The 23,269-nt window shown below is 37.3% G+C and overlaps 1 protein-coding gene across 4 annotated transcripts in view; it reads right to left on the bottom strand.

Moving 5' to 3' along the window:
• LOC147349201 (uncharacterized) overlaps positions 1-23,269 on the bottom strand; it is a 372,827-nt gene that overhangs the window by 126,689 nt on the left and 222,869 nt on the right. The window lies entirely within an intron of this gene.

Below are 23,269 nucleotides of genomic sequence, written 5' to 3' on the forward strand. Positions count from 1 at the left end.
TTGAATATGAAGTTAATTTTTACTTTTTAAACAGAAGACTTTGCTTGTATGAAACAAAAATACCTATAGTTATGATACTTTCTACAGTCTATTATTTATATTTTCATTCAAAAATATTAATAAATATTAATGTCTACCTACTCAATATTCATGGTTAGTACTAACATATTCAATTATTCATATCTCATCAACTTCTTAGGATGCTATATGCTTAAAACTTTTAATGTCAAGAATATGTCTCAGCATAACTTAATGGTTAAAAAAAGTGTATGTATATAAAAAGAAAAGTCTCTGGGAAAAATACATCTGGTTTAGGTCACCTATTTTCTGAGAATTTCTAAGTAACAAAAGGTTTAAATTGCTGAATATTTTTTGAATATCAGACATGCTTAGTGTTTTACAATCATTATATCATTTTAATTTCTGTAGTAGAACAGAAATTAGTAAGTATTATTCTTATTTAAAGATGCACAATCTCGGTCTTAGATTAAAAGATATGTACCAAGATACAAAGCAGATAAAGGTCAAAGCAAAATTTGAAACAAAAGATAACTGCTTATACCACTTCTGCTCATATCACCACATTATATTAAAACGTTGTTCCTGTTCACTCACTAAGTCTTATCTGACTCTTTGTGACTCCATGGACTGCAGCACACCAGGCCTCCCTGTCCTCCACTATATTAAAATGGATTAAATTCAAATAAGAACATTTAAATAAGTTTATCATTAGATTTCTAAATTAATAAAAAAGGAACTCCTAGTAGTATACAATAAAATTTATATTTAAAATGAGGTGCTAGTGATACATAAGGCACATTTAAATACTATTTTATCTTCTAATTTAAAGGATATCTTTACATTTAATGATACTGATGTGAATCTTAGTTTTCAATCTTTCTATAATCTAAACAATTTTGAACACATAACACTGAACAACATAAATATAAAGCAATCAAAATGTTTGATTTAAAAATCAGACATCTCTTAAGATACCAAACCTGGAAAGATACATGGCTCTATTAGCACAAAAACAAAAAAAGATAGTGCATGATTAAAATGAAGTTACAAAAAACATTCAAAATGCATTCACACACTTACATTGTAGGCCATCAGTTCTTGTTCATTAAAACAAATAATGATAACAAACTTAGAAAAGATATAATTAAAAACAATATACATTATAATAGAGCTTGTGCCAAAAGTATTCACAGTAAAGTGATTTGTTCTTAGAATTGTAGATACATGTATATGAAAATAAGGTAATCCAGTGGAGTAGTAACTTGATGCAGAACATAGTCATGTTGGCATTTCTGATTGCACAACTGCTGAAATGCTGCTATAGAGAAGAAACTTCTCTGCAAGTGATGTGTCATGTGGTAAAAAGAAATCTCCCACTGAAAAATGCTCATCCTTTTCTGCATTCATTATATCCTGAGATTGTTGAATTTTCAGGGCTTATTTTTTCCCATTTCCACTCAAAGTATGCTCTTTTTTTGTAATGCAGCCATATTAGCAGACACAGCTTCACTCTCTTCATACTGACAAGGATGCTGAAAACATTGTTGCTAAGCAACTGGATGCTGCACATTGGAACTCCCATTTTTTCTGATGAAAGTGACAGGAGAAAGATAGTGACATCAATAGCTTTCTGATTTTTTTTTTTAACAGTTGCAGTGAAAAGAGAGGACGATGGGCTCAGTGAAAGAAAAAAGCCAAAAGACTGAAAGAGAGGAGTTCTGAACATCAAGAAAAATAACTGTGAAAAGAATCCTAAAAGAAGAGATATCTGATTCATATAAATGAATGGAAAAGCATTAGAAACTAATCAAAAAAATAAATGAGAACTCTGTCTGTAAAAATTGTCTTTGTGAAATAGATGGTCTACTAATGAAGAACACCAAAAATGAAATACAAAGTCTTGATCCTTAAATCAAATGAATTAGTACATTGAAACTTCCCTAACGCTTCCAGATTCCATTTCTTTTCTCTTATGGTATGCTTCTAAGTTTGGCTTTTTATCTCTGAATCAGAACAGTTTTGGTCTTTGAAATTTAACAGATGGCAAAAAATGAGACTCTGAAAAAGAATAAAGAGGTAACAGGGATAGACAGTTTTGAATCTCTCCAAGAAATAAAAATTCTGCACTCTTACTCAGCCTAATGAGAGAGACCATCTAAATAATAATGGCATAGAAAGAGAGAAAAGCCTTTGGATAGAATTGAATGCAATTGGACATGTACTGAACTGTGGAAAATAAAGCAGTGATAGTGATAATGGATTGATGACTCTTCTTACATTTCAACTTGAATGACTATAACATCAAACCAAAGTTGTAAGAAAAAAAAAAAAGAAAGACCTTGAAAAAGCACAAATACCATTAACAGTAATTATCAGTTTGAGATATTTTAGATATATATTTGATTCCTGATTTTAAAACTTTCTATGTCATGCATTGGAGAAGGAAATGGCAACCCACTCCAGTGTTCCTGCCTGGAGAATCCCAGGGACTGGGGAGCCTGGTGGGCTGCCGTCTCTGGGGTCACACAGAGTCGGACACGACAGAAGTGACTTAGCAGCAGCAGCAGCATGAGATCACAGCATCTGGTCCCATCACTTCAAGGAAAGAAATGGGTAAAAGTGGAAACAGTGACAGACTTTATTTTCTTGGGCTCCAAAATCACTGCAGACGGTGACTGCAGCCATGAAATTAAAGATGCTTGCTCCTTGGAAGAAAAGCTATGACAAACCTAGACAGCAAATTAAAAAGCAGAGACATTACTTTGCTGACAAAGGTCCATCTAGTCAAAGCTAGGGTGTTTCCAGTATTCATGTATGATGTGAGAGCTGGACCATAAAGAAGGCTGAGTGCTGAAGAATTGATGCTTTCAAACTGTGGTGTTGAAGAAGACTCTTGAGAGTTCCTTGGAAAGCAAAGAGATCAAACCAATCAATCCTAAAGGAAATCAACCCTGACTGTTCATTGGAAGGACTGATGCTGAAGCTGAAGCTTCAGTAGTTTGGCCACCTGATGCGAACAGCTGACTCACTAGAAAAGACCTGATGCTGGGAAAGAGTGAAGGCAGGAGGAGAAGGGGACGACAGAGAATGAGATGGTTGGATGGCATCACTGACTCAATGTGCATAAGTTTGAGTAAGCTCACAGAGATAGTGAAGAACAGGGAAGTCTGGTGTGCTGTAGTCCATGGTGTTGCAAAGCGTTAGATATGACTGAGCGACTGAACAACAACAAACGTGTTAATTAAGTTCTCTGAACTTCAGTTTATGCTTCTGTAAAATGGCAATGGCATCTAACCTTTAGGGTTTGAGCTGTAAATGCAATAATATGCCAAGCTCTCACCGCATGCCCTGATTTCTTTCACCAAGAAGAGCAACACATTCACTAATGGTTATAGTGTAAAATGAAATATTGACTATGTGATGTGCAAATTTTTATTAATTTTGCCCATCAATATTATTGCACAGTCCACCACTGTTGGTTGAGTGGAGCAACCAAGAAATACAATCCATTGGTAATCTAAAGTTACAACTTTTAGTGAAAAAAGTTCATCCTATTCTTCATTGGGAAAAATAGATTAAAAAGGCAGTGCTAAAATTTTCTTTTATGAAGTACTACATTCTCAACTCTTCAGTTCTTAAATATCTGGATTGTAAATTTGGTTCAGAAATTTAATTTATTCTGTCGGTACAGCTCTGCCTTGAAACAGTGACTGGTCCATGTCCATGATAAATTTAAAGAAAATTGAAAACTCAAGGAAGACAAATAGGAAACTATTGATTTCATTCTAATTAACTCTGTAACAGTTTCTTCCTGGCATAGGTTAGTATGAATTGCTCCTTGCATTGTATTGTATGTTATGTTCCTGAGAGATGATTCTTATCACCCAAAAGAAAGTGCACAGAATTAGGGTAACTGATTCTGGAAGATGGTTGGCATGGAGAAGCTGAAGGTAGACTCATTAGAAGTAGAGTATTCTGTGTGATTGGTTAGAAGTGCATACTTGACTTTCTCTGGTTGGTGCTAATTTGCAAGCAGGGACAAAAATCAGAGAAGCTATCAGTCTTTCAAGTTCTCACGATTTGTGGGCCGATGGTTACAGATGTTATTGTTTAGTATCTTGGATTACTATAGATAGTAATCTGCAATTCTGGTTTACATCAGGTTGGCTCCTGGGTTGTTTATTATAGTTAAGGGGTTGGTTTCCTGGGTAGATTGTTGTACAACTTCAGGTTGTGGGTCAGAGATCTGTTTTTACACATGATCTGACCATTGTCCATGTGTATTCAGCCTCCCAGTTCACTCTCCTTTATGGTAAGTAAGCTCATACTTTCCTTGGTGACTAGTGTGAACTTTGCATTTTTATTGAATGTAGGGATCCCAGTATGATGGAAACAAATCTCACTGTGGCCTACAGAGAAAAGCCACCACGGAGACGCTCAAGGGTGCTGCTGCTCCCCTCCTGAAGTTCTTGCAGCCTCAATGAAATAAATGCTCTGTGGACTTTCCCAGAGGACATACTAAAGAAATAAGTAACGAATGTCTTGCACAATAAATCTACTCAAGTATTCCACCACCCCTAAGCCTTTGTGTACCTTTCTATACACCTTCTGACGTTTTAAATTATTGTAGGTCATTTTTGGTTTGAAAAGTCAGTCACCCAACCAAGCAAACTACTAGAGCCGTTACCAGCTTCTCAAGTTTAGCCATGAATTCAGGCTTTCTGCTGATGATGGTATATCAATAAATGTGTGCTGATTTGACTTGTTATTATTTATACTCTTATCCCACATTCATAGCAACCACAGAATTCTATAAATTGGCAAAGTCATGCAATTCCCCTGTTACATAGGATATCTTCTTATGGGTCACTTCTTATATCTCATTCTTTAAGACATGCGGGGAATTCAGTCTAGTTAAATATTTAGAAGCAGGGGAATGTGGTAGGGATAAATACTGAAAGGGTTAGCAATCCACTATAATGAAATCACCATTGGAGGGACAGTTTCTTCAGGCAAGCAGAGGGTCCTTCATATAGGTAAAGGATACCTCTGCTGGCAAAGAAAGTTCAGTAGGACTTAACAGTTCATGGTTTCTAGCTCCACTGGAATCTGCTCATTGACCACATGAGCAGATTGTGGTCTGCAATTGGCCACATTCCCATTTTTAAGATCCCATCCTTTCCTGAGATACAGTATATGTTCGGGAGTATAATTTGCATTGTAACTCAGTCACCTCCAGGATCAGATTTTGGATATTATTTTCAGAAAGCACAGCCCTATGGCTACAAAAGGTAAGTATTACTTTTAGAGTAATCACAAAAGCTTCTAGGTCCCTTATGTAGACCTTGAGGTGAGAACTAACTTAAAGGCTTGAGCTTAGCATGTTCTCTCTGGATGCTCTCCAGTGCTGTTATGATATATCAATACAATCCCACTATTTACTGACATTCTCTATGGCAACAAATGCTCTGTCACTAGGAATTTTGCCTTTTGTAGACACTTGCATTAGATTCTATTCTGTCAGAAACAGTATCAATACCAAAGTTTGTATTAGAGTTCAACAGAAGAAGCATAAGCACTCCAGTACGTGAAGTGAAAGCTATATTACAGAGATTTGACAGCATGCAATTGCGGAAGCGAGTTAAATAGTCTTTTTTAGTGCCTTTGTGTCTGAAGCTGAAGGCTGAAGTCCAAAGGGTAGAAAATCAAGATATAAAGGGGAGAACAGAGACAAGCTTAATCTCATGAGAATAATCTAGGACTCAACAAGCATGAGCAGGCTAGAACATACATGGTAAGACTGGAAATTTATGTTCATTCTACCATGTTCAAACTTATTAACTGGGCATCCTAAAAGAGATGTTGGAACATGTCTTTTCTGGAATTTTTATAGAAATTTTCTTTCAATCTAATTATATCAATTTATCTTTTGTCTAGTGTTCCTAATATTTCTCATTGATCTATTTTACCACTGAGTAGTTAAGTATGGAACTAATTCTTATTAATCCTCTAGGAATTAAGTGTATCTTTTCAATCCAGATATATGTGACTTTCATCAAATTATTAAAATAGGCTGTCACTATCTCATTTAACATGGCTTCTACTATGTCCTGAGGTAGTTTTTAGGACTGTTTATATTTCTCCTCTTTTCTGTACATGTAAGAATTGCACATTGCATCTCTCTTGAGTTGAGCTTGGATGTGTGACTTACTATGTATGGTGATTATACTCTGCCCAAAGTGGCAAGTATCACTTTTCAGGTGAGGATTTAAGATCTAGTTCATAATTTCCCTGTTAGGAAAAGTATCATTGCTCCAGATAATATGAGTTCCATTAGTTTATGTTGGTAGCTGGGATAACTGGTGGTGACCTTCATGACTGACGTGAACTTCCAGATTTCTCAAAGGCAGTGTTCTGACTACAACATCCCGCATTTCCAATAGTAACAAGGTAAGCCCTGAATTCTTACTATCAAAACTTTCCCTTTGCTTTCACTTCTGCTTTCCCAATTTAAAGACTGGCTGATACATGAACTTTTTATAAAACAGGCTGGAAGTTTAAGGAGTAGTGAACATAAACCTACCACGTGCATGTTCCACAAAAATTGAGATAGGGAGATTTTGGAAACTTTTCTCTACTTGGCAGGGATGTTTGAGGGCTAGAAATTACTTCTGCCAAGAATCAGATTACTGCACTGGTACTCTTCGTGGTCAGAGATGAGAACACAACAATCATTATTTGTATAGAGGTCACCTACATTTTCTATTCCATCTAGAGAAACTCTGTCCAACACAGAAATCACTAGTCTCCTGTAGCTATTGAGTATGTGAAATATGCCCAGTCCACGCCAAGCTGTGTTTTCAGTATAAAATATGCATTTGATTGAAAACATCAAGACCAAAAAGAGAGAAAAAAAACAAAGTGAAATATATCATTATTGATTTTTTATATTGAGTATATGTCAAAATGATAGTTTAGATGTAACTGTTTAAATAAACTTTATAATTAATAATAATTCCATGTTTCCATTTTAGATTTTAAGTGTTTCTATGAGAAAAAATTTTAATTATGAATTTGATTTACATTATATCTGTACTGAATAGTATTAGTCTGGACATTGAAGATCAAATATGTCTATTATCTATAGAATGATTTCTAGTGAATTTTCCATTAAGTAATCACCATATTGAAGTTCTAAGTTTTTAGTACTGCTTAAAGGAAATTTCTTTAAGAGATTTATTTACTATTGAGAAGAAATTATTATTTATATATTTTTGAAAAGTCTAGGTTAGCATGAATAGTATGTATATCTGTTGTGGTTATAGAGCATTTGTTAATTGAGATGTTTGACATTTTATACTAGACAGCTCAGAAATAGCTATTCTTCTAAGTTTTATTAAAAATGGGATTAAAGATGCCCAAAGTCTAATTTCATGTCTAGAGTTTCAATATCAGACTTCTAAAATGTAAATTTCATTCCTTGTCATTCAAATATATCTTCCAATTTGACTTAAAATGTATGACTTTTGAATTTGATCAGATGCCTGAAATTGTTTCTTATCCTTCACTGAACTTATAAGTCCACATGACAAAGTTAGTGATTTAAGTAATTGATCCAATTTCCTCTCTTTCTCAAATAATATTAGCCTATATAACCCAAGTGCCAAATTTGAATTTTGCTAAGAGTGTAGTTTTAGGGAGACAGAAAATAATGTAAAAAGTATCTGTATCTGATAACAAGTTGCAAAGTTTATAAAGAGATTTTCAGGTTTTTTGATAATGTTATATGAATGATATATATTATATGTATTTAAAGAAAATAATGAGAGTTTTCAATGCTATTCTAATGCTGGATAGAGATGAACACACAAACAAATAATCTAGGCTAGTGATAACAATATCTCCTAGAAAACAAAAAGTGGCTGTTTTACTTTTGTATAACACTTCTTGCTTTTTCAAATTCCTTTCACATATTTTCACATAATAATTCACTTTAAAAACATTACAAAAATATAGCTTTAATAATTAAAAATAAATACTTAAACAGTAGGCACTCTTCAAAGTAGTTTATATGCAGTAACTCACTTAAATCCCACACAAAAAAATTAGATATCTTAACTATCTCTATTTTATAGTTGAAATAACTAAGGGACAGAAAAGCTACATAACTTGCTGAAATTCCCTTGTATATAAAGGCAGAACTAGGATTTGAACAGCAATTTAGATCTATGGTCTATGTTCTTAATTACACTAATTTTACAGGGAATGGTAAGTGCCTTGCTGTAAGTCAGAGGAATTAAAGTTTATTATTTTTATCTTATTATTATTATTCTTTTCAATACATGGGAACTATAGTGAAGAAGGTATAAGATGAAGAACAGACTGAAGAAAAGGAAGAAAGAAAGGAAGGAGCAAAAGCATAAAAAATTTGAAATGTGTAATATTACTATGCAAGTTTTTAACATCATCAGTTCAGTTCAGTCTCTCAGTCATGTCTGACTATTTGCAACCCCATGAACCCTAGCATGCCAGGCCTCCCTGTCCATCACAAACTCCTGGAGTCCAGCCAAACCCATGTCCGTTGAGTCAGTGATGCCATCCAACCATCTCATCCTCTGTTGTACCCTTCTCCTCCTGCCCTCAATCTTTCCCAGCATCAGGGTCTTTTCAAATGAGTCAGCTCTTTGCATCAGGTGGTCAAAGTATTGGAGTTTCAGCTTCAACATCAGTCCTTCCAATGAACACCCAGGACTGATCTCCTTTAGGATGACTGGTTGGATCTTCTTGCAGTCCAAGGGCCTCTCAAGAGTCCTCTGCAACACCACAGTTCAAAAGCATCAATTCTTCTGCGCTCAGCTTTCTTTACAGTCCAACTCTCACATCCATACATGACCACTGGAAAAATCATAGCCTTGACTAGACAGACCTTTGTTGGCAAAGTAATGACTCTGCTTTTTAATATGCTGTCTAGGTTGGTCATAACTTTCCTTCCAAGGAGTAAGCATCTTTTAATTTCATGGCTGCAGTCACCATCCGCAATGATTTTGGAGCCCAGAAAAATAAAGTCTAATACTGTTTCCCCATCTATTTGCCATGAAGCGATGGGACCAGATGCCATGATCTTAGTTTTCTGAATATTGAGTTTAATTGAACTTTTTCACTCTGCTTTTTCACTTTCATCAGAGGCTTTTTAGTGATTCTTTACTTTCTGCCATAAGGGTGGTATCATTTGCATATCTGAGGTTATTGATATTTCTCCCGGCAATCTTGATTCCAGCTTGTGCTTCCTCCAGCCCAGCATTTCTCATGATGTACTCTGCCTATAAGTTAAATAAGCAGGGTGACAATATACAATCCTGATGTACTCCTTTTCCTATTTGGAACCAGTCTGTTGTTCCATGTCCAGTTCTAACTGTTGCTTCCTGACCTGCATATAGGTTTCTCAAGAGGCAGGTCAGGTGGTCTGGTATTCCCATCTCTTTCAGAATTTTCCACAATTTATTGTGATCCACACAGTCAAAGGCTTTGGCATAGTCAATAAAACAGAAATAGATGTTTTTCTGGAACTCTCTTGCTTTTTCCATGATCCAGCGGATGTTGGCAATTTGATCTCTGGTTCCTCTGCCTTTTCTAAAACCAGCTTGAACATCTGGAATTTCACGGTTCACATATTGCTGAAGCCTGGCTTGGAGAATTTTAAGCATCACTTTACTAGCCTGTGAGATAACTGTACTTCTTTTTTAAATTAGTAATTTAAATATGCCCTGCTAATAGATTGTTAGGTTCAATTTAAAATTCTGTATACTATCATGAGTAGAAATTCTTTGATACTGGATTTGTAACTCATTCTGTTTGTGATGCTATGGATTCAGCCCATTAAGAAAACACATAGGAATGACTAGAAATTACATTGAAAACATTTTTGGTGTAAAAGTATCAGAAACTAATCCAAAAAATAAATAAGAACTATTTTTAGAACTATTTCTTATTTAGTTCTTCTATTTTTAGTGTATTATCTATTCAGTCAGATCAAAAATTTTAGAAGGTGTGTATGTGTAGGTATCTGTGTGGGGGGGCCTTAATGAAAATTTTATTGTAAAATATAAATGGCACCACAATGGATCAAGAAGAGCCAACATGATCCCAGACTATTTTATGAAAATGGAGAAGTTAGTACCTTTACTGTCTGATAATTAATAATCCGTATAAGGCTGAATAATGTAGATAGGGTAGTTTTGGCAAAACAATAGGCAAATAGACCAACAGCACAGATCTAAGTCCAGAAATAGACACATAGGAAAACAGCTATTTAATCCACATCAAAAAAAGAAAGTGAAAGTCGTTCAGTTGTATCTGACTCCATAATGTTTTTTGAATTCCTAAAATAAAATGTTTATAGTTAAGGCAACTACATTTTAAAAAGCAGTCAAAACCCTTAAAAAGTAGCTCACAAAAAACAGTACCCGAAGGCCAACATGAAAAATGAAAAAAATATCTCATCACAGAAGGTTCAAGTAAAGCCATGAAGGGATACCACCAGGCATCCAACAGAAACGCTAAAACAGCAACACTGACCATTGCTAATGAGGATGCAAAAGAAACTAGCTCTCATACTCTGCTAATGGGAGTGTCATCTGATACCACTTTGGAAAACTATTGCTGTGATCAGTCCTGTCAGACTCTTTGACACCCCATGGACTGTAGACCAGTTGGCTCCTCTGTCCATGGGATTCTCCAGGCACGAATACTGGAGTGGGTTGCCATACCCTTCTCCAGGGCATTGGCAGGCAGGTTCTTTACCATTATCACCACCTGGAAGCACAAATTTAGTGGCTTAAAATAACATACATAATTGTGAGAGTTATCTTACAATTCACCAGTCTCACAGAGCTGGAATCAAGGTGTCAAAAAGGCAGTGTTCCTTCTGAGGTTCTAGTAGAGAACCTGTCTCCTTGACTTTTTCTGTTCCTGGGGCTGCTTGCATTCCTTAGCTCGTGGCCATTTCCTTCATCCTCAAAGGCAGCTGTGTAGCATCTTTGTGTATCCTTCTCTGACACTCCTACCTTCTAGTCTTAAGGACCCTTTGATTACACTGGGGCAACTTTTGTAATTTCAGATAACTTTCCCATTTCAAGGTCCTTAACATGTGCAAAACTCCTTTCACTAAGTAAATTCAGTCACTGGCTCTGGTAGAACATTGATATCTCTGTGGGGGCCATTATTCTGCCTATCACATGTATCTTTCAACCACTGTCAGAGGTCTTAAAACAAAATTTTTGTCCCTAAAACATGCTGTTCTTTATATATTACTATCCTGGTTAAGACCATTATCATCCACATAAGAAATCAGTTTTGTTCATGTTAATGAATGTTCATTCTTTCTCCCTCACAGTGCATACCCAATTAATAATCAAATAATAGAAACTGTGATCTCGGTTTCCTGTACCTCCTCCTCTCCCTGCTTATGCATTATTCATTCCCATAACATCTCTGGCTTGACCTAATGTAAAAATACCTTAATTAGATTTCCTATCACTAATACTATCTTCCTTCCTCTCAAATCTATTATTTATTATGTTGCTAGATTTTTCTTTTTAAAGGGAAAATATGCCATGTTACCATTGGAGAAGGAAATGGCAACCCACTCCAGTGTTCTTGCCTGGAGAATTCCAGGCTCAGGGGAACCTGGTCGGCTGCTGTCTATGGGATCACACAGAGTCAGACAAGACTAAAGTGATGCAGCAGCAGCAGCATGCCATGTTACAGGCTTGACAGGTGGCTCTGGTGGTACACAACTCTCCTGCCAACTAAGGAGACCTCAGAGATGAGGGTTAGATCCCTGAGCTGGGAAGATCCCCTGGAGGAGCGCGTGGCAACCCACTCCAGTATTCTTGCCTGGAGAATCCCATGAACAGAGGAGTCTGGTGGGCTACAGACCAGGGGTCGCAAAGAGTCAGACAGGGCTGAAATGACTTAGCACACACACACACACACATGCCATGTTACTCCCTAAATCAACCCAGTTGAGTTGCTAACTATATTAATAGAAAATGAAGTTTTTTATCAAAGGTAAGAGATGTTTATGATGCCAGCTCAACCTACCTTTCACTCTCACAGACCAACTGTGATATTTAAATTGTTGTATCTCAGCTCCAAATCTACCACTATCCATTGGTATTCTGGCAGTGAGAGTCTGCAAAACTATGAAATCAGAAGATAATGATTATCTTTGTTAAAAACCTACTCCTGTCTTGTTTTTTAAACCCTTGTCAGAGACTGAATACCTGACATAAAACATCAAGTGATGAAGGTATCTCAGCAGTCTACCAAGAAGTGCATGTTATCTAGCTCAGCAAGTCAGAAGTTTGGGCGTTCATAACCAGAGCGTATCATCAGACAAATAGGATCTGCGGTCCCAAGAGATCACGCATGCCTGCTCAGTTGCTCAGCCGTGCCTGACTGCAATGACATGGACTGTAGCCCGCCAGGCTTCCGTCCATGGAATTCGCCAGGCCAGAATATTGGAGTGGGCTGCCAAGCCATCCTCCAGGGGATCTTCCTGACTCAGGGATCAAACCCAGGTCTCCTGCACTGCAGGCAGCTTCCTTACCATCTGAGCCACCAGGGAACCAGAGGCACAAGAGAGGTGCTCCAATAGGTGGCTGAGACTCTCAGAGCAACCACTCGAGTTTCATCCTTTCCTTTCCTCAATCTGCATCTACAATCTGGAAGTACACAGGCACCACCATCTGATTGGAGGTATAAACTTTTTGCTTGTTTAACAAATTATTTTCAGGCCATACTCATAACAATCAGAATTGGACTGCTGGAATACCACAGTCTCAATCAACAACTTCCCAGAAAGACAATAGTGCAGAGAAATTTTGCCAATAGGCAAGACCCAGGGGAGGATATTTAAGTCATCTATTTTATATTAAGAAATGGTTAGAAATATGGATCTGGACAGATTAATGGGTGATAGCTCTGCTTTGGCCTTATTGTCAAGAACTGGAAAGAATAGAATGGAAAGATTAGAAGAGAACAAAGCATAGGTTTTGAGAAAAAGATAATGGATATTAAAACATCTGCTTTTATTTGAAGCTCAGCAGAATGAGTATATATACATACTGGACAATACTAAGTCTCTTTCCCAGCCATTCTGGTACCTAAGTATATTGTGGTCATGATTTAAAAAAAAAAAAAAAAGAGTCTAGGTATGGACTCTACAAAAATAAGGTTTCTTCACTGAGTCTGACCTGGTTACCTGAGTGTCTTATCTGCCAACAGCAGAGGTAAATGTTGTCATGATATAGAGCTGTCACAGTTCTCTAGATGGACCAGCCACACAGCTGGTGGCAGACTCACTGTCCTGGATCCCTTCCAATACGGAGATGTCAACTACTTTGCTTCGCTGAAATAAACATGTAGCACCTTCAACGGACATGCATCTCATGTTCACAACTCTTCCACCACGGCCAACATTCTGTGAACTTAGGGAACAACTTACTTTATGTTCTAGTATTCTTCCCAAAGTTGTTTTTGTCAAGGAACTTATTTCATATCAAAGTGTTAGAATTGGATCCTGCCTATAAAATTCACTCCTTCCGATAGAATTACAGGGTTACTTTGAAGGCTCTGGGATAAGAGAATGGCACAATAGTCTAATAGTCTAGTGAAGACTCTATTACAGCCCAAATTGAGAAAGAATATGCTGAAACTGTGTGTTTCTATCTTTCAGGATGGAGTATATACACCGAATAACCGTGTTATATGTTGTGGTTCAGCCCAAACTAAAATAAATGAGTCAAGGAATCAAAAGTTGACATCAAGATTTGCTCCTGCTCCTCTCATATTTACACATAATAATTTATTTATACAAACTTGGCTTTTTATCCCTACGAATTTGGCCAATGTTAATTTGAAAGCTTTTGTTCCCATGGCAGGTGACAATGTTTGTGTTACCTGACCAGATAAGAAACCTAAAGTGCTAACTGGGTGATAATGAACAACAACAACAAAAACAGATGGACAAAGAAGGAAAATACAACAATTAACCTATCATAGAAGCAAGAATTGATACATTTATGCATTTTCTTCCTTTTATATTTTATGCGTGCACACACATATGCATACTGTCTCATGTACCCAGGTTTATACTAACTATTCTTATTAATATTAACTACTCTTTTGTCCTTTACTCATCAGTTTATATAAGAATTCCTGGTGGTAGTTTGCTTTATAAGTTGATCTCCCAAATTATAGACTATTTGGAGAGACTGAGAATGAACAAGAAGAGTAATTTACATTACTCAGAGATGGATCCTGGGACTGTTGCCCCAAAATCATACTAATTCTTGGTATTTTGTTACTCACATTTTTGTAGAGACAGTGAAAGTGTTTTATTCATGTAATTGTCATGGTGTGAAAGTTAAATTTATAGAAGGGCATGTATAAATACTGATTGACCAATGAAATCTACTGTGATAGTAATTGTTTTATCCCATTCCAAATTGTACCTCCTCATTGGGATGCTAAGCCTGGAGGCATTATAAATACCTTTTAAAAAAAAATTCTCATTTTATTTTATATTAGGCTCTAAGAAGAGTTGAAAACAGTAACTAGGAAGAGTCACTAGACTATGTTTTCCTTTCAACTGCTATTCTTGTCAGTGTTACTCCAGCTTCTTTTCGCTCACTAAAACTAACTTACGTACCCTGAAAGGTATCGGCATGAAGTAAGCAGTAATTTCCCCTGAGAGACCTAAGCTCCAGCTTCATAGGTACGCACTTCTAAGTGTCTCTGTTCTCATACCATTGATTGCTTGCATTTGTTTCTAGAGCCCAAGAGTTGATAGCTGTTTTGACTGCCATTATCTTATTTTATATTGAATTTGCTTTTCTAGCCCTCTAATGCCTGTATCTAACTCTCTAAATAATCTCTTTGTTGAAAGCCTGATGGGGTTTCTATACTATTACTATTAACCTGAGACTGACTGTCATGCTGTTGCTTGCAACCAGTGGCATCTTCTATAAACATACTGAAACCTTGAAGAATTCCCTTTAATGTACTAAGTCCATCCATGAATTAACAGTTTTGCATATCAATATTTCCTTACCTGAAATGCCCCACACTGACTCATTGTTCACGAGACAGACTGAGAGTCTCTCCTTTCTTCCCTTGCTCAACCCGCAATCAATCCTATGGAAAGTTACTTACTTCTTGCCAAGGTTATAGTCTTACATATTACTCTTTTAACATGCATTAGAATTAGTTGGCAAAGTTCACTTATAAATCATTCTCATTAATCTTTGTGAGTTTTGAAGGCAAAAATCCTATGTTTTTAAATGTTCATCATCTAACAAATTACCTTCACTATAATAAAACATAAATGTTTGATGAAGGAATGAATGGTTGAAGACCTTTAGTCTTTAGTTCTCTCTCATTCTAAACTCTGGGTAATATATTTTATTCCTAGCAATTGCTGCAGTGGCTTACCATAAAGAATATGACAAGATTTATTTTATAACAATTTATTACAAAAATGTCCTAATAAATGCTCATCTCTTTGTCTTAAAGTCTTTTTTCCCATTTACATATATATCTCAGCTGACTAGAAATATTTCATGTACTCAATATGTACATGAGATTGGACAGAGCAGACATGAAACATTCAGTCAAAGAAGAAAGTTCTACTGGTTAGTGCTGTTCAAGAGTAAACCTTTAGAATCTGGCATCACATGTTACACACAATTTAATACCCACAGCCTACAGGCACCATTCAGTGTTTATAATACAATAAATCTATAAGTTGAAAGGCATCTGCTTTTTAGCACTCTGTAGCTCTCCAAGAAGATCTTGTGGCTCAGTTTGAACCACAAAGAGACAAGGTTTCAGCAGAAGCTGAATGGTGTCTGATTGGTATTGGCAATGCAGAAACTTTGACATAAAACTTAAATTCATAAAATAATTGAGGCTTTCTTTCCATTGGTCAAAGATGTTTGGTTCAATTTTACTTCTTATAAAATTCTTTAGATAGTGTGCAGGATGGTATTTTTAATGGAAACCCACTCCAGTATTCCTGCCTAGAGAATCCTGTGGCCAGAAGAGCCTAATGGGCTGCTGTCCATAGGGTCACATAGAGACAGACACGACTGAAGCGACTTAGCATGAATGCATGCATTGGAGAAGGAAATGGCAACCCACTCCTGTATTCTTGCCTGGAGAATCCCAGGGACAGACGAGCCTGATGGGGTGCTGTCTATGAGGTCGCACAGAGTCGGACATGACTAAAGTGACTTAGCAGCACCAGCACTAATAACTTCTGACTGGGGAGAAGTTATATCCCTGGAGAAAATGGAGGAATAAACTGAAATGACACTTTGATTTATGCCAGTTTACTGATCTGCCCTCAGAAATGTTTCTTTTTACTATATAACATATCCTCTTACTTTTAGTATTTAAAAATTGTTTCTCAGAAACTCATTTAGGGGAGAAGAGATCAAGACAGCATAGTAGGAGGATGCTATGTTCCCTCCTGCCATGAGACCATCAAAAACACATCTAAGTGCTTGTGTTACTCGCTCAGTCATGTCTGACTCTTTGCAACCCCACGGACTGTAACCCGACAGGCTCCTCTGTCCATGGGGATTCTCCGGGCAAGAATACTGGAGTGAGTAGCCATTCCCTTCTCCAGGGGATCTTCCTCACCCAGAGACTGAACCAAGGTCTCCCACATTGCAGACAGATCCTTTACAATCTGAGTCAGTGAAGTAATTCTCACCAAAAACAAACTGGAGATTGGCAAAAAGATTCTTCTGCAACCAAATCTATAAAGACAGATCCATGTGGAGTCAGGAAGGAATGGGGAGAAATGATCAGGTTGGGACCTGCACCCCTAGAGAGGGGACACAGAAAAGGAGAATATCATAGGCTAAGAAATTTTCCCTGGGGAATAAGTAATTTGAACAACGTATTATGCACCCTAGGCTTATGGTCTCAAACTGAGAACAGAAGCCCTATCTGGTTTGAAAACAGAAATGTTGTAAGAAACCTAGACTCTGCTAGTGAAAAGCACATGCACGCTTGCTCCCAGCAACAGGGTGGTGGAAGCAGATGAAAACTTCCCCGGGCCCTGGCCTGTTTCATATGATTGCCCTATTGCACACCCTGGTCTGTGCCGAGCATGCCCCCTGGTCTGTGCCGAGCATGCCCTCTCAACTCTCTGCCTTGAGTGTCATTTTCCACTAGGGCAAAGGCAGTTGTTGCTGAGGAGAGTGAGCAGTTGCAGAGGATGGAGCAGATGTGGACCTGGCACTGAATCTGAACAGGGTGAGGATGGCCATTGCTGGCTCTTGTTGAGGTGGTATACTAACAGCTGTACTTCCTCTATGCATTTTTATTTATATGCTAGGAGGAGAAGGGGATGACAGAGGATGAGATGGTTGGATGGCATCACCGACTCCATGGACACAAGTTTGAGCAAGCTCTGGGAGTTGGTGATGGATAGGGAATCCTGGCGTGCTGCAGTCCATGGAGTTGCAGAGTCGGACACGACTGAGCAACTGAACTGAACTGAACTGAACTGAATGCTTACAAGATGTTTAAAATACATGGAGTTTGTTGCTATTCTTTTCCTTGTCTACTAAAGCAAGGGTAACTTGCATTTAATTATATTTTGTTAATTGTTTCATTACATATCTTGCCATTAATGTTACCTTCCATATTGTACCCACACCACAACGTGTACTAAGTCACTTCAGTCTTGTCTGACTCTTGGCAACCCTATAGACTGTACCCGCCAAGACTATACCCCCTCTTCTGTCCATGGGATTCTCCAGGCAAGAATACTGGAGTGGGTTGCCATTTCCACCTCCAGAGAAACTTCTTGACCCAAGGATCAAACCCACGTCTCTTACATCTCCTGTATCAGCAGGGGGATTCTTTACCACTAGCCCACCTGGGAAGCCCACACCACAGTAGCATTTTTTATTCATTCATAGTCATAATGTAGTATAAAACTGCAATATTGCATGAGTCTTATGAATGTATTTGAATATGGAAATTATTTGAGATTTTAAATTATAAAGTGTAAAATATATTAAATAAATGTAAAATGAAATTCATATAAGGATATTGGAAAGAGTTTAGATTGTTCTAGTTATCTCTTCAGAGGCCCCACATACTAATTTTTACATTCCTATTACTGTATTTCAGGGTCTGCTCAGGTTTTACTTGCTTAAAAAGTTGATTTTTTCAGTGTCACATAATTATCAAATTCTGAAATGCTAAATCATTCTACAAAAGCCTTGTGTGGGAATACTATTTATTTATTTATTTTTAATATATGGGGAAGAAGGGTAAAGAAAAGTCAAAGAATTTTTCTTTTTTCTTTTTATTTTTTTATTTTATTTATTTATTTATTTTTACTTTACAATATTGTATTGGTTTTGCCATATATCAACATGCATCCGCCATGGGTGTACATGTGTTCCTCATTTCTCCAAAGAAGACATACAGATGGCTAACAAACACATGAAAAGATGCTCAACATCACTCATTATCAGAGAAATACAAATCAAAACCACAATGAGGTACCATTTCACGCCAGTCAGAATGACTGCGATCCAAAAGTCTACAAGCAATAATTGCTGGAGAGGGTGTGGAGAAAAGGGAACTCTCTTACACTGTTGGTAGGAATGCAAACTAGTACAACCACTCTGGAGAACAGTGTGGAGATTCCTTAAAAAACTGGAAATAGAACTGCCATACGACCCAGCAATCCCACTGCTGGGCATACACACTGAGGAAACCAGAATTGAAAGAGACACATGTACCCCAATGTTCATCGCAGCACTGTTTATAATAGCCAGGACATGGAAGCAACCTAGATGTCCATCAGCAGATGAATGGATCAGAAAGCTGTGGTACATATACACAATGGAGTATTACTCAGCCATTAAAAAGAATACATTTGAATCAGTTCTAATGAGGTGGATGATACTGGAGCCTATTATACAGAGTGAAGTAAGCCAGAAAGAAAAACACCAATACAGTATACTAATGCATATATATGGAATTTAGAAAGATGGTAACGACAACCCTGTATGCGAGACAGCAAAAGAGACACAGATGTATAGAACAGTCTTTTGGGAATACTATTTAAAACAGAGAGTGATTTATTGGTATTTAACGAGAAGCTTTAGGTTGGTGCAAATGTAATTGCAGTTTCAGACTGTGAGTTTTAAATCATTATAATTAGGCTTAAACACATATTTAATAATCCAAATAGGAGCAATTAAAATCAACATATGTTTGCCAATGAGAAATAAATTTGTTTATTCCTGTAGTGTAAAAACCCATGCTTCAGGATTCGATAAACTCTTGGAAAGCATTTTTTGCCTTCTGCTGTCTGTGAAAGCATTTTCCCTGCAAAAAGTTGTCAAGATGTTTGAAGAAATGGTAATTGGTTGGTGAGAGGTCAGGTGAATATGGCAGATGAGGCAAAACTCCGTAACACAATTTGTTCAGCTTCTGAACCATTGGTTGTATCATGTGTGGTCAGGCTGTGGTTGTCGTGAAGAAGAATTGGGCCCTTTCTGCTAACCAATGCTGGCTGCAGCTGTTGCAGTTTTCTTTGCGTCTCATTGATTTGCTGAGCATACTTCTTAGAGGTAATGTTTTCACTGGGATTCAGAGGGGATCAGACAGGTAGCAGACTACCAAACGGTGGTCTGACCTTTTCTCAGTGCAATTTTGGCTTTGGGAAGTGCTTTGGAACTTCTCTGCTGACACTGAGCTGATCATCACCAGTTGTCATATAAAATCCACTTTTTATCACACATCACATTCCGATTGAGAAATGGTTCATAACTGTTGCACAATCACATTTATTTAAGAATGTATCCCAGTATCAAATGACAAAGTTCAACAATGCAAAACGGCAATTACTTTTGCAACAAGGATATGAGAGTTGGACTATAAAGAAAGCTGAGCGCCGAAGAATTGATGGCTTTGAACTGTAGTGTTGGAGAAGACTCTTGAGAGTCTGTGGGACTGCAAGGAGATTCAAACAGTCCATCCTAAAGGAGATAAGTCCTGGGTGTTCACTGGAAGGACTGATGTTGAAGCTGAAACTCCAATACTTTGGCCACCTGATGCAAAGAACTGACTTATTTGAAAAGACCCTGATGCTGGGAAAGATTGAGCGCAGGAGGAGAATGGGACGACAGAGGATGAGATGGTTGGATGGCATCACCGACTCAATGGACATGAATTTGAGTAAACTCCGAGAGTTGGTGATGGACAGGGAGGCCTGGCGTGCTGCAGTTCATGGGGTCGCAAAGAGTCGGACACAACTGAGTGAACTCAACTAAATATAAAAGGCTAATAGGAATAAGTACACACACATACTCCGGCTAATACACTCTGCAAAAATGTAAGATACATGGAAATAAAATCATGTTCAGAATATAACCTAGCATGGATGGCATACAAAAAATGATTATTTAATGCTCATGTTTAAGTTGTAAGACTATTTAAAACTGTTTAGTATGAAGTATTTATATCTTTTCATTTAAGTGCATTAATTATGGACACATTTAGTGTGAGGCATTGAGTAAGGTGCAAAAATTTACTGTTACTACACCTAATATATGCTCTAATAATGTGCCAAAATTCTACAAACATATATTACCCCCAAGTGTTATCAAGAGAGAAGGATGTCCAGTACTGTGTTGGAGTATAAAATGGTTAAGTCTACAAAAGTAAACCAGGAAAGATTAATCAAGTAGGTGGTAATATGTTTTTACTAATGAGAAAATTCTGTCACTTTGACCAATTGGTTTACTCTGCAGGCCAGAATGCAGCCCTTTTTTTTCTGAATTGTGCCCGGGTACTTTGTGGTTTTAGATGAATTTCTCCTTCAGGTCAGTTCAGTCGCTCAGTTGTCCAACTCTGCAACTTCATGGACTGTAGCACGCCAGGCTTCCCTGTCCATCACCAACTCCCAGGGCTTGCTCAAACTCATGTCCATGGAGTCAGTGATGCACAGAAGATAATTTGTCCTTGCTGCTGCTGCTGAGTCACTTCAGTCGTGTCCGACTCTGTGCGACCCCATAGACGGCAGCCCAACAGGCTCCCCAGTCCCCAGGATTCTCCAGGCAAGAACACTGGAGTGGGTTGGCATTTCCTTCTCCAATACCTGAAAGGAAAAGTGAAAGTGAAGTCGCTCAGTCGTGTCTAACTCTTAGTGACCCCATGGACTGCAGCCCACCAGGCTCCTCCGTCCATGGGATTTTCCAGGCGAGAGTACTGGAGTGGGTTGCCATTGCCTCCTCCTTATCTTCTTTCAAAAAGCCAAATTTACAAATGTAAAGTTGCTTATATTATCCCCTTATTATTTTTAATGGCTGTAGGATGTGCAGTAATGTGCAGGTTTCAATTGTGTTATTGCTGACTTTTCTCTCATTTATTTTCATCAGTCTTGCTAGAGTTTTATCAATTATGTTGATATTTCCGAAGATATTTTGTTTGGTGATTTTCTACATCTTTTTATTTTCAACTTGATGATTTCTGCTTTTAAATTCATTATTTCCTTCCTTATGCTTACTTTTGGTTTCTTTCGTTCTTATAGTTTTGTTTTTTTTCAGGGAATTGGAAATTAGGTTATTGATTTGATACTTATTTCCAATGTAAGTACTGAGTGGTATAAATTTCCCTTTGATACTATTTTCATCTCAAATGCTTTTATATATGTTCTCATTTTCATTCAGTTCTATATTATTATTTTGTTTTTGATGATACTTCCTCTTTAGCTCAGATTATTTAGAAGTGTGCTGTTTAATTTTTTTGTATTTAGGTTTCTCCAAATGGTTATCTGCTATTACTTTCCAGTTTGGTTCTAGAATGGCCAGAGCATATATGTTGTATAATTTCAGTGCTTTTAAATTTGTTGAAGCATATTTTATAGTCTAGAGTTTTGACTATATTGGTAAATATTCCTTAGGCTCTTGAAAAAACATGTACAATTATAAATATGTCCAATGTATGTCGATTATAAACTATTGGTTGGTTGTGCTGGTCAGATTTTCTAATTTCATGCTAAGTTTTTTTTTTTTCCTAAGGTGTTCTATCAGGTCCTGAGAGTGGGTGTTAAAATTTCGAACTCTATGGGCTTGTCTATTTCTCCTTTCAGTTAGATCCGACTTGCTTCACCTATTTCAAGGCTCTGAATTTTGGTGCATTTAAGACTGTTATGGTAGATTGATACATTTATCAAAATATAATGACCCTCTTTGTCTTCAGTAGTTTTCTTTTCTCTGCACTCTAGTTGCATTGCACAGGCTTCTCATTACTTTGGCTTCTCTTGTTGCAGAGCATGGGCTGCAGGGCTCATAGGATTCAGTAGTTGTGGCTCCTGGCTCTAGAGCACAGGCTTAAAAGTTGTGGCCCCTGGGCTTAGTTGCTCCTGGCATGCGGGATCTTCCCACATTAGGGATAGGCCATGTCTCCTGCATTGACAGGCAGATTCTTTACCACTAAGCCACAAGGGAAATCCTATGTGTCATTTTTAAGTGAGCTTGTTGACAGCATACAGTTGGCTTGTGTTTTTGCACCAATTCTTCCAATCTCTGTCATTTAATTGCTATATCTAGGCTACTTAATTATGAAAAAATTAGGACTTAATTCTGCCATTTTATTTTATTTTTCCTATTTCTTCCCTCTCTCTCTTTTTCTTTTGTTCTCTTTTCCTGTTTTTCTAGGTGTTACGTGAACATTTTTAAAATATTTTATATGTGTGTGTGTGTTAGTCATTCAGTCATATCTGACTTTTTCTGCCTCATGGAGCCCCCAGGCTCCTCTGGAGTTCTTCTGCATAGGATTAGTCTATTTTTCTCCATTTATTTTTATTAAATAATTTACTTATATCAATATGAACATAATAAGACAGGCTCTAAACAATCTGTGAAAATATTCCACCTGAAATTGGTGGAGCATAATTCCCCAGTCCTTAAGTAGAGGTTGTCTATTGTAAATTCCTTCCAGAGAGTACAGTATGGCAAGTTTGAAAAAGAGATCTGACAACACTATACAGCCACATGATCAAAGTCAACATTAACAGTATCAGTAATGATGTCACATACTTTTAACACATACCCTAGATATGGTGTGAATAATATGGCACTGGTATTTTACCTGTGTTGTCCTCTTCCCCAAATCTACAAGCCCTGTGAAGTCATGGGGGAAATAT

This window comes from Bos grunniens, chromosome 21, assembly GCF_055505025.1.
Source record: "Bos grunniens cultivar Pamir isolate PY7600 chromosome 21, Bosgru_T2T1.0, whole genome shotgun sequence".
Lineage (NCBI taxonomy): Eukaryota > Metazoa > Chordata > Mammalia > Artiodactyla > Bovidae > Bos > Bos grunniens.